Raw genomic sequence first — 10,000 nt, 5'->3', positions numbered from 1 at the left:
ATTTTATGCAAGTCGACATCTTATACAGATTTGAATAACTTTCTCTCATTTGTTCTCAACGTTTTTAAGAGTCAAAGAGATCAGCTGTGATGAGAGACAATAAGCTCTCACCAAACTCGTTGGTCACAAAGCACAGTTGTCAATCCCAAAACAAAGGATAAATCTCAGTCTCTCTTTACAACTGTCATTGTCTACCTGTTATAAAATCTATGTCCACCCCCCTCGCCTCCTATTTAATGGCCACAGATGACATCACAAACCCATACTACAAAGCCCCACCCTCTTTTGTCTATAATAGAGTGGTGACACACTAATGTAGCATTAGATCCCACTCACTCTTGATTTTTCAACCTGTCACGATTTCTTCCATGATGAAAGTCAATCATGATATTTTGTTTGAGTTCTTGAATTTACCACTTGTTGAGGGCAAAAATTTGTTGCGATTAACCGAAGTTTGTTGCAATTAACCAGTGACTGTTATATATAGTATTAATTCTGTTCTTTGGGAACTGTTGCGATTAACAGAGTTGCGATTTTACGGAGTGAACTGTAGTTCTTTATGGAGATAACTTTAACCATAACGTAATAGTGAATCGGGTAAAACACCTACCAAAATATACAACAGCAAAAGAGGATTTCTGGCTTAGTACTTCCACACCTCCGCTGGCTACAAGTGTATGTTTTCAAGTCTCAGGTTTAATCCTTATTGGCAGATTGAGAATCATCTGGAATGGTCGCTATTTGAAGGAAACGTTTTCTGGTCAATTGTGAGGCTGGCAGAGAAAACCCGGGAAGATGTGGAAAGCTTCGATTCAAGATATGAGCCAAAATCGAAGATAAAGTTTTTTTCCCATAGCAACACATTTTATTCAGAAAAAAAAAGTCATAACTTGAGTTCTAATAGACATAGAAAGAAAATTTAAAGTGGTAAATGATCAGAAAGATGTGGTCTACAACATTGCATACATAAAACTCAATTGATGAAATTTGCGCATCTTTCCGGGTTTTCGCAGCTAGTCACACAAATATTGAAATTAAAAGTTCTTTGTCAAATGTCAGGTGAAACACCTCCTTGACATTCACAGACTCAGACAAGGAAATTCAACTTGGCTTGGCTATTAGCACGTTAACGAAATCGACGTCGAACGACGAACGACGAGCAAAAAAAAAAGCCTGGATCCGTTGTCGTCTTCCGTCACCACACGGCGCCGGGTGCAAGTAGTCTTAGTGTAGCAGTAGTTGTTGGTGACGTAAGAGAACAGATCCAGGCTTTTTAAAAATTGTATTCGTCGTTCGTCTTCGACGTCGATTTCGTTAACTCGCTATTCTTGTTATAAATAATTATAGACATTTCTGAGTGCATCAATCGCGATGGTGATAAAGTCAATTACTTGTAATTAATTCTGTCATTCGCTCACGTATTCTTCATCTGCCAAATGTAGAGTGTAATTAAATCGCCAGGGCTAGGATTATTCATATTACGTTTTCTGCCGAAACTCTGGAAAAAAATCATATTAAAAATTTTTGGCTAGAAAAGTCGTTCTTCAAATATTAATCGATTAAAATGACACCTTGTCTTGCTCTTTTTAAAAATATCTCAAACCTGGAGCTTCAGTTAAATTTTAGGTTTGAGAGGTTTTTTTTTTAGCAAGATAAGGGTCGTAATAATTGATTGATATTTGAAGGACGAGTTGTCTGACCCAAATTTTAGATGCGTGTTTTTGTTTCTGATTTTCAGAATACGCAGTTTTTGATCTAAACAAATGGAAGGCTGGTTTTCCAAAGCTCGTCAAGTCGATTTTTCTACTTTTTGAGATTTTCCATCCGTGAGATAAATTGACATGTAAATGTTATTATAAGCATCCGTGGACACAAGAAGTTCCTTTGATTTGTGTGAATTTGAAGTTTAAATATGATAAAATAAAAGACCGAATGAGAAATTTTAGTGGAAATAATCCTGAATATCTCAACATGGGAAAAACGGAGTTATGGAGGTTTGGAAAACGACTATTCAATACGCTTCAACAGTCGTAACGTCACTTCCCTTGTAATGACGCATGGTACCTTAGCAACTGGCTCTAAACCTCGGAACAATGGCGGACGCCCTTATGAAATATTTCTACGACGAGCATAAAAGCGGATTCACAGGGGATAAAAAAAAACACATAAATCTGATCATGTTTTGACTTTTACACATTCTGATCACAAGACATATGAAAAGTTCTAGCCAGCATGAAGAATAAAAAGCAAAGATTTTCTTTGTTTAGAACCAAGATGGCCGCCGATGCTGGGCGACGTGACATAAGACCATTAAATCCAATTGCTCTTCTTCTTGTTTCCTCCTCTTGCTGGCTTTGCATGAGAAATGTGACGTAATTCGACGTCCAGCACCCCGCCCACAGGCGACATTGTAGTCTTGTGGTATGAGACTCGCTTTCGGATCAGAAGGTCCTGAGTTCGAGCCTCTTCAGCGCATCGTTGAGTCCTGGAAAAAAAGGCTATTTACTCACATTCTCTCACCGTACTCAGGTGTAAAATGAATACCTAGCCGATAATAAGCGTTGTCTCTGTCGGAAAAAAATGTAATATCGCCTAATAGACGTCATGTCTTGTCCTACATGTTACGTGTTGCTGTTGGTAAGGGACCATTTGTTAAGCGTCTTTGGGCATGTTTTGTAAATATTGCACTATATAAAAGCTAAAGTTTTTTTTTATAATTTTAAGTAAAAGTTATCTGGCCAAATTTTATAAAAAGCCTTTAGTCAAAGTACGTCCGCATATCAAAGTTAACATTAATTTAATACGGATCTCATTTTAAAAAAATTCTGGCCAAATTTTATAAAAAGCGTTTAGCCAGATTTTGCCCGTATATCAAAGTTAACATTTACTACGGTTTTCATTTTCGTTTCATTTGGCAACCCGCATTAATTTGCTAGTTATGGCATCCTGTGAATTGAAATGGGTCGTATTACAAGTCTATAAATGTCTCGTTGAGTTCCCGTTTACGGTCGATAGTCTCGTTTCATTCGAGCATTTCCGGTTATTTACGACTCGTCTTATTAATACCGGAATTCCGGTTACAGCTGTTTGGATTTGGAAACAGGAGCTGGAGATAGGTGGATGACACCAAATAGAATTTTCATGAAGGTCTTTGAAGAGTTCACATGACACAAATATCATGCATATTCCGCTATAAATAAATTTAATAATTTAATAATAAAGTTAATGTAATTTATTTAATAACAATGTAATTTATTTAATAATAATGTAATTTATTTATAACAACAAGAATTGAAATGAGTAGGAAAGTGCCAGAAGACAATAGAGAATAAAAATTTCGGCGGCGATGGGGGCTCGAACCTTACTGGTACGACAACTCCGCCTGGCCGGGGAGAGCGTGACTATACCGTACCTTTAAGGTCGCGGGTTCGAGCCCCCATCGCCGCCGAAATATTTATTCTCTATTGTCTTCTGGCACTTTCCTACTCATTTCGTCATTTCTTGTTCTTATCAACATAAGTGTCTGCTCCACTCACTTTTCCTAATTTATTTATATAGCGCCTGTCCCGACGTGTTCATTTATACAGGTCTGACATCCGAACCCAATTATGGCCTTAGTTTAACATTGTTGTCATCATCAACATTGCCTTTTTCACCCTGGGTCAGGGTATAGGCCACAGACAAACAGTTTTCATCCTTCTCTATCCCGAGCCAACTTTTGAATCTTATTCCAGGTCTTACCACTTCTCTGTATATCAGCTTCTTTAATTCTTCTCCTTGTTCCTCGTGGCCTTCCCCTTGATCTTCCAGTCATAACTTGAGAGCTTTTTCCTGCTTCCATTGTTGTAATGGATAATATTTTGAGTCATTTTTCTTTTTAGATTTCCATTACAACAATGAGCCCGTAATTAATTAATTGGGTTATCAGACCTGCAAATTGGTGCATGTCAGCCTGCCCCATACACGATAGCTCTAGGCATGAAATACACATCATTAAAAAGGGATTCATTCTATTGTATATACATGGGAGATCGTTATCTATTCTTTTTCAAATTGATTTTTTTTAAATATACATTTAACGACGTGTAGTAAAATATATAAAGATAATATAAAATTCCCTTTATTCATCCCATAGGGAAATTTTTTTCTCTAGAGTATATTCCAAGGGAAGGCTGGAATAAATCAGGCGTCAGCCGCAGTGCAGCGCCGCAAATTGAGCTGGGCCGAGGTGACTTGCAGCGGCGGGGGGTCGAATTCGGTAAATTTTGGGTACGAAGCAAAGACCGTGCCGCTGAGCCACGCTGTCCCAAATTGAAGGTCTGATAAGCCAGTTCATTATGGGCTCATTGTTGTAATGGAAACATTCCCCAAATGACGCAAATTATTGTCCATTACAACAATGTTAAACTAGATCCATAATTGCGTTCGGATATCAGACCTGCATATACGTACACTTTTAACCACCTTTATGTTTATTTTGATCAAAATATTTGTGACCAATGACAACAATTCGGTATTATGTCGGAATGATAAATTGTAATATCGCCTAACAGGCGTCATGTCTCATTTCTACATGGTACGTGTTGCTGCTGTTGGTCAAGGACCTTAACTCACTCAATCCTAGAGATTTTTGCTACTTTTAAAATTTGAAAAAAATGTATTAAAATGAGCATGTACAAAGATAATTTTATTTCAACTATCATTAACATGCAAAAACTAAAAACATTAGCTTTGATACTACGCCTATAATTTGTCTAAGAGAAATGTAATAAATAGGCATGGAGTAAAAGTAACTCGGGTAAATTACGGATATAGTCGGTGTTTGGGTTGAGTGAGTTAATGAGCAAGTTAAATGGATATTGCACTATATATAAAAATATAAGCTCAAAAGCTTAAGTGAGACAGATGAGGTAAGTTGAATGTATCGATGAAATAGTCACAATGACTTTTTCAAAGTGATATTAAGCTGCTAGAAGCTGTGGACTCTAAACAGCAATAAACAAATATTAATATAACAGCTCAATTACCCCCCCCCCCCCAGCCCAAGGTCTGAAGGAAACCTGCACGGTAATATCACCTGATGGATGCGAAGGCCATTGATAGGCCAGGACAGGTAAGAGGGATGAAGGCATCAATTGTTTATAGGGGGTGTTAAGGCAGCGCAGCAGGTGGCGATAAAAATCCTTGCATTGATGATGAACAACAGATAGGAAGGAACACGAAAATCAAATTGAACGTAAATATACACGGCTGCTGTTGTAGATTGGTGCTATGCGTTTTGGTAAAATGCTCGGAACATCCGCCAGTCAGATTTAACATACCAACACACAAAACTGTGTGCAACCTCTGACGCTTACAGATAGTATGAAGTTGACGTCACTCAGGACTTTGTTATTACTTTTTGCCCAAGGCGTTTATAAGTAATTTTCACAAAACTGTATTAACCAGACTATAAACGTTCAAGGTTACACATCGTTTTGTGTGTTGGTCAGTTATACTTCCGGAAGGCAATGTTGTGAGCTTCTTAGCCAAGCGCATACTAAATCTATGGGTTGATTGATATACATTTTTAATTGAGAACTAATCATTAAAAGGTGGTCTAAAAATAATGTCAAAGAGTTGAGTAAAGTCAACTTCGTTCCTTCTATATAGCTAAAAAGATTTGCATAATGTGGCTGGATCATGAACCAGTTGAAGCCGTACTTTGGAAAATTACATATTTAAATATTTGGCCCCTTCTTCTTCTTCTTCTTCTTCTTCTTCTTCTTCTTCTTCTTCTTCTTCTTCTTCGTCTTGTGGAAACCTCCAATATTGTCGAGGATCACTCCACAGTTTGTAGTGTTTTACATTTTAAACTTGCTAAAACTTTGCACATAATACTGATTTTTAAAAAAACCACACATAGATAAAAAAGTCACGTTGTGAACTCCTTATGTAAAACGTCTCCGACGAGCGTAAAATTGTATCCAGAGGAGAAAAATATTATAAATCTGATCATGTTTTGACTTTTATACATTCTGATCACATGACATGTGAAAAGGTTCTACCCAGCACGAAGAATAAAAAGAACGGATTTTCTTATGGCGGGGGAAAGAATTGTTTTGCTGTTTTTGTTTTTGATTTTTGTTGTGTGTTTTTTTTTCTTTTTTGTTCGTTTTTTTTTAGGGGACGGGGGGGGGGAGGGGAGGGGGTTGAATGTAGGTTATATATTTGAAATAAAAGTGTGTTTGGGTGTTTTTTTTTGGCCAAATTGACTTTAAAAACTAAAAAGGCATTGTATTATTATTTTGGCTGCTGAAATGGACATGCGCCTTAAATCTCTCTAGGGATGACGATTATAATGTGTTCATTTTGAGGCAAAACTTTCATGCAGCGCTTGTAATGACGAGATTGGATCTAATCCTCTCTAATTCCAAACACGGAAAAGACAGGGGGGCACCGGCCAGTCTCCGACCAGCCTGGTCAAATTATTGATGGAGTGTTCCAGTCATTACCCAAATAGTGACAGTATTGCTCCCGTCTGTTTCAGATTGTTTTCACTGGTGTTGTTTTGATAGAGGAAATTGAGATGAGGGTGAGTGGAATTTGTTATGCACGTGAGGCGTGAGTAGAGAGATAATGAAAGGTTTAGGGGATGAGTAATAATTGGGGCATGTTGATAATGTTATTATTATTACTACTACTACTACTACTACTACTACTACTACTACTACTACTACTACTACTACTACTACTACTACTACTACTACTGCTGCTGCTGCTGCTACTACTACTACTACTACTATTACTACTACTACTACTACTACTACTATTACTACTACTACTACTACTACTACTACTACTACTACTACTACTACTACTACTACTACTACCACTACTACTACTACTACTACTACTACTACTACTACTACTACTACTACTACTACTACTACTACTACTACTATTACTCCTACTATTGAATAAACATTTTATTGAACATTTGCAGAATATTTTCGCACATTTTATTGGTTGATAATAAGATGTAAAAGATAGCTGATAGGCAAATTTAAATAGATAATCTTTTGGTGCGCATGAATACAAATCCAATGTTTTTCTTCTTTTTTTTTTTTTTGAAGGCAATTTGTCATTCAAGCAGATGGAGCAAAATACAAAAATTATTTCGAATAGGAGTAGATATTACTAACATACAATAATATTTCTATTTTTATCGTGCAATGAAACATACTCGCAAGCTCGTAGTGTTATTTGGTACGATAAAACAACTCGTTTAATAAATACAAAGAAATGAAAGAATCGTGTAAAAGACAACTGATTGGCAATTAAAAACAAGCTTTCGTTGCGCTATATTTTTATCGTGCAATGCAAGCTCGTAGTGTTATTTGGCACAATAAAAATAATTCGTCTAATAAACACAAAGAAATGAAGGAATCGTATATTATACAATAAATAGGTCATTGCATTTTTGGGTTATTCGATTTGTAAATATGTACACGTAACTTTAAAACCTTTTAACAGATTTCTCTTAACGACATGGTGGTGGTGATCAAGATGGCCGACTAGTCTTCTAGGAAATGAAAGATTTATACTGCCGTAATCTGGACAAAAAAAAAACATATTTAAAAATTTGGCCAGAAAACTCGTCCTTCAAATATCGATCGATTTAAATGACCCTCATCTTGGCAAAAACTCTCAAACCTGGGACTTCGCGAAGACTTAAATAAAGTCCGAGGTTTGAGAGTTTTTGCCAAGATGAGGGTCATTTAAATCGATCGATATTTGAAGGACGAGATTTCCGGCCAAATTTTTAAATATGGTTTTTTTTCCAGATTACGTCAGTATAGTAGTAATGCAACCAAATGCCCCTGATAGGATTAGAACGCAGTGGTGATCAATTTGGATTTCCTTGTCAAGAGAGCTCCAAAATGGATGTAATAAACACGTTTGTTTTATGGTGTTCTCGGAGATAATCCTTCCCCCCCCCCCCCCCCCCCACCCGCCACCACCTTTCTTCCATGATGACATGTTTATTTTTGTTTCTGCAATAATCTTCCTTGTTGCCATGTTCACCTAATGTTCCGTGGTTTTTTGGTTTGTTTTATGTTATTTTGGTGGGTTTTTTTTCTTTTTTGTTGTTGTTGCTGTTGTTATTTTTGTTTGTTTGGTTGTTTTTTGTTAGAATTCTTTTTTTTTTTTGGTATTTCTTTGGTGCCGTTCTGCTTTGATGGCGGGGTCATGATATAGCCCAGTTAGTTGACCACTCGCTTCATACGCAAAGAGACCGAGGTCGAATCCTATTAGGACTTATAGTTTGACGTCATTTTCTAGGTTTTTGCAGCGTCTAGTGAGTTGTCGTTAGTAGAGCTCAAGAAAACAAGTGATTCCATTGGTTGAACTATTGAATACAACTCACGATTTGTTTTCTTTTGTTGCAAAAGACTTGTCTTTCGACTTCATTTGTTGGTCCGTCTCAGGCCCTAGCCATCGTTATGTTATAGCCTGATACTGAGACCCAGAAAGACTGGTATTTTGACGTCATTATTTGGTTTTTGCACCGCCAAGTGAGTTGTTGTTAGTAGTGCCCATGGAAACAAGTGGTTCCATTGGTTGAACTATTGAATAAAACTCACGATTTGTCTTCATTTGTGGCCAAAGACTGGCATTTTGACGTCATATTTTGGTCCGTGTCAGGCTATAAGTTAACGATGGCCACGGTCAGGCTTTGTGTTAACGATGGCTCCGCTTCAATAGTTTATTTCAATAATTATAGTGAAAAAAAATTTGTCGTTAACTTTTTTCTAAATAAACTGACACAAGATTTCTAGGAAGAACGTAAACACGGAATATGTAATGTGTTATGTGTATAGATAGTTCGAAGATGGCGTCACTCAGGTCTTTGTTTTTTGTTTTTTTTTTGCCATCCACGTTTATGAGTAATGCTTACTGAACTGTATTAATCCGACTATAAACGTTCATGGATACACACAGTTTTGTGTGTTGGTCCGTTATACTTCCGGATGGCAATGTTATGAGCTTCTTAGCCAAACGCATACTATCTATAAACGGTCTAGTTATGGTGTGTAGTTTGACATCAAGTGACCCCAAATTGTTTTAGTTCAATCAGTAATAGATTTTAAAATGTCTTAAAACGTAAAAAGAAAAATTTAATAATAAAAATAAAATTCCCTTTATTCATCCCATTGGGTAAAGTTGTCTCTTGGGTCTATTCCATGGGAAGACTGGAATAACCCAGGCGTCAGCCGTAATGCAGCGCCGCAAATTGAACTAGGGGGAGGTGACAATGCTCATGGCCATATAGCGCAGAGGCGGGTAATCGAACTTTCGGGTACGAAGCAAAGACCGTACCGCTGAGCCACGCTGCCCCCATCAAATATCCTGTATTTAAAATGGCACGCTGTTAGTAATCTGAAGAGGCCCGCGAGATTGTTAGAATTGTGGGCAATGCGAGAAAAGACACAAAGTGGTTTTAACCCCCCCAAAAAATTGAGCTTTTATATAGAACAATATCCACTTAATGTGCTCAAGGCGCTTTACAAAGGGTCCTTGACCAACGGCAACACGAAACAGAAAGACGAGATATGGCGCCTGTTCATAGATAAATGCGCTTGATAGACGATTGTTACTTTTTTTTTCAAACAGAGACAACGCTTGTGCGGCTATGTGGTCTTGTGGTATGACACTCGCTTTCGGATCGGAAGGTCCTGGGTTCGAGCCTCGCGTTCGGCGCATAGTTGAGTCCTTGGAAAAGACTCTTTACTCACATTCTCTCACCGTACTCAGGTGTAAAATGAGTACCTGGCCGTTAACAGCGTTGTCATTGTCCGAAAAATTGTAATATCGCCTAACAGGCGTTATGTCCCGTCCTACATGTTAAATGTTGCTGTTGATCAGGGACCCCTTGTAAAGCGCTTTGAGCACATTTAGTGGATATTGCGCTATGTAAAGCTCAATTTTTGTGCCCAGAGCTTGTGTTTTACACGAG

General features: G+C 37.5%; 1 protein-coding gene across 3 annotated transcripts in view; it reads right to left on the bottom strand.

Moving 5' to 3' along the window:
- The window catches only part of LOC144964453 (guanine nucleotide-binding protein G(i) subunit alpha-2-like), a 155,767-nt gene that overhangs the window by 108,071 nt on the left and 37,696 nt on the right, over positions 1–10,000 (bottom strand). The window lies entirely within an intron of this gene.

This window comes from Berghia stephanieae, chromosome 2 (assembly GCF_034508935.2).
Source record: "Berghia stephanieae isolate SIO BIC M18660-M18661 chromosome 2, UCSD_Bste_1.3, whole genome shotgun sequence".
Lineage (NCBI taxonomy): Eukaryota > Metazoa > Mollusca > Gastropoda > Nudibranchia > Aeolidiidae > Berghia > Berghia stephanieae.
This window is presented reverse-complemented; position numbering and strand designations above follow the sequence as displayed.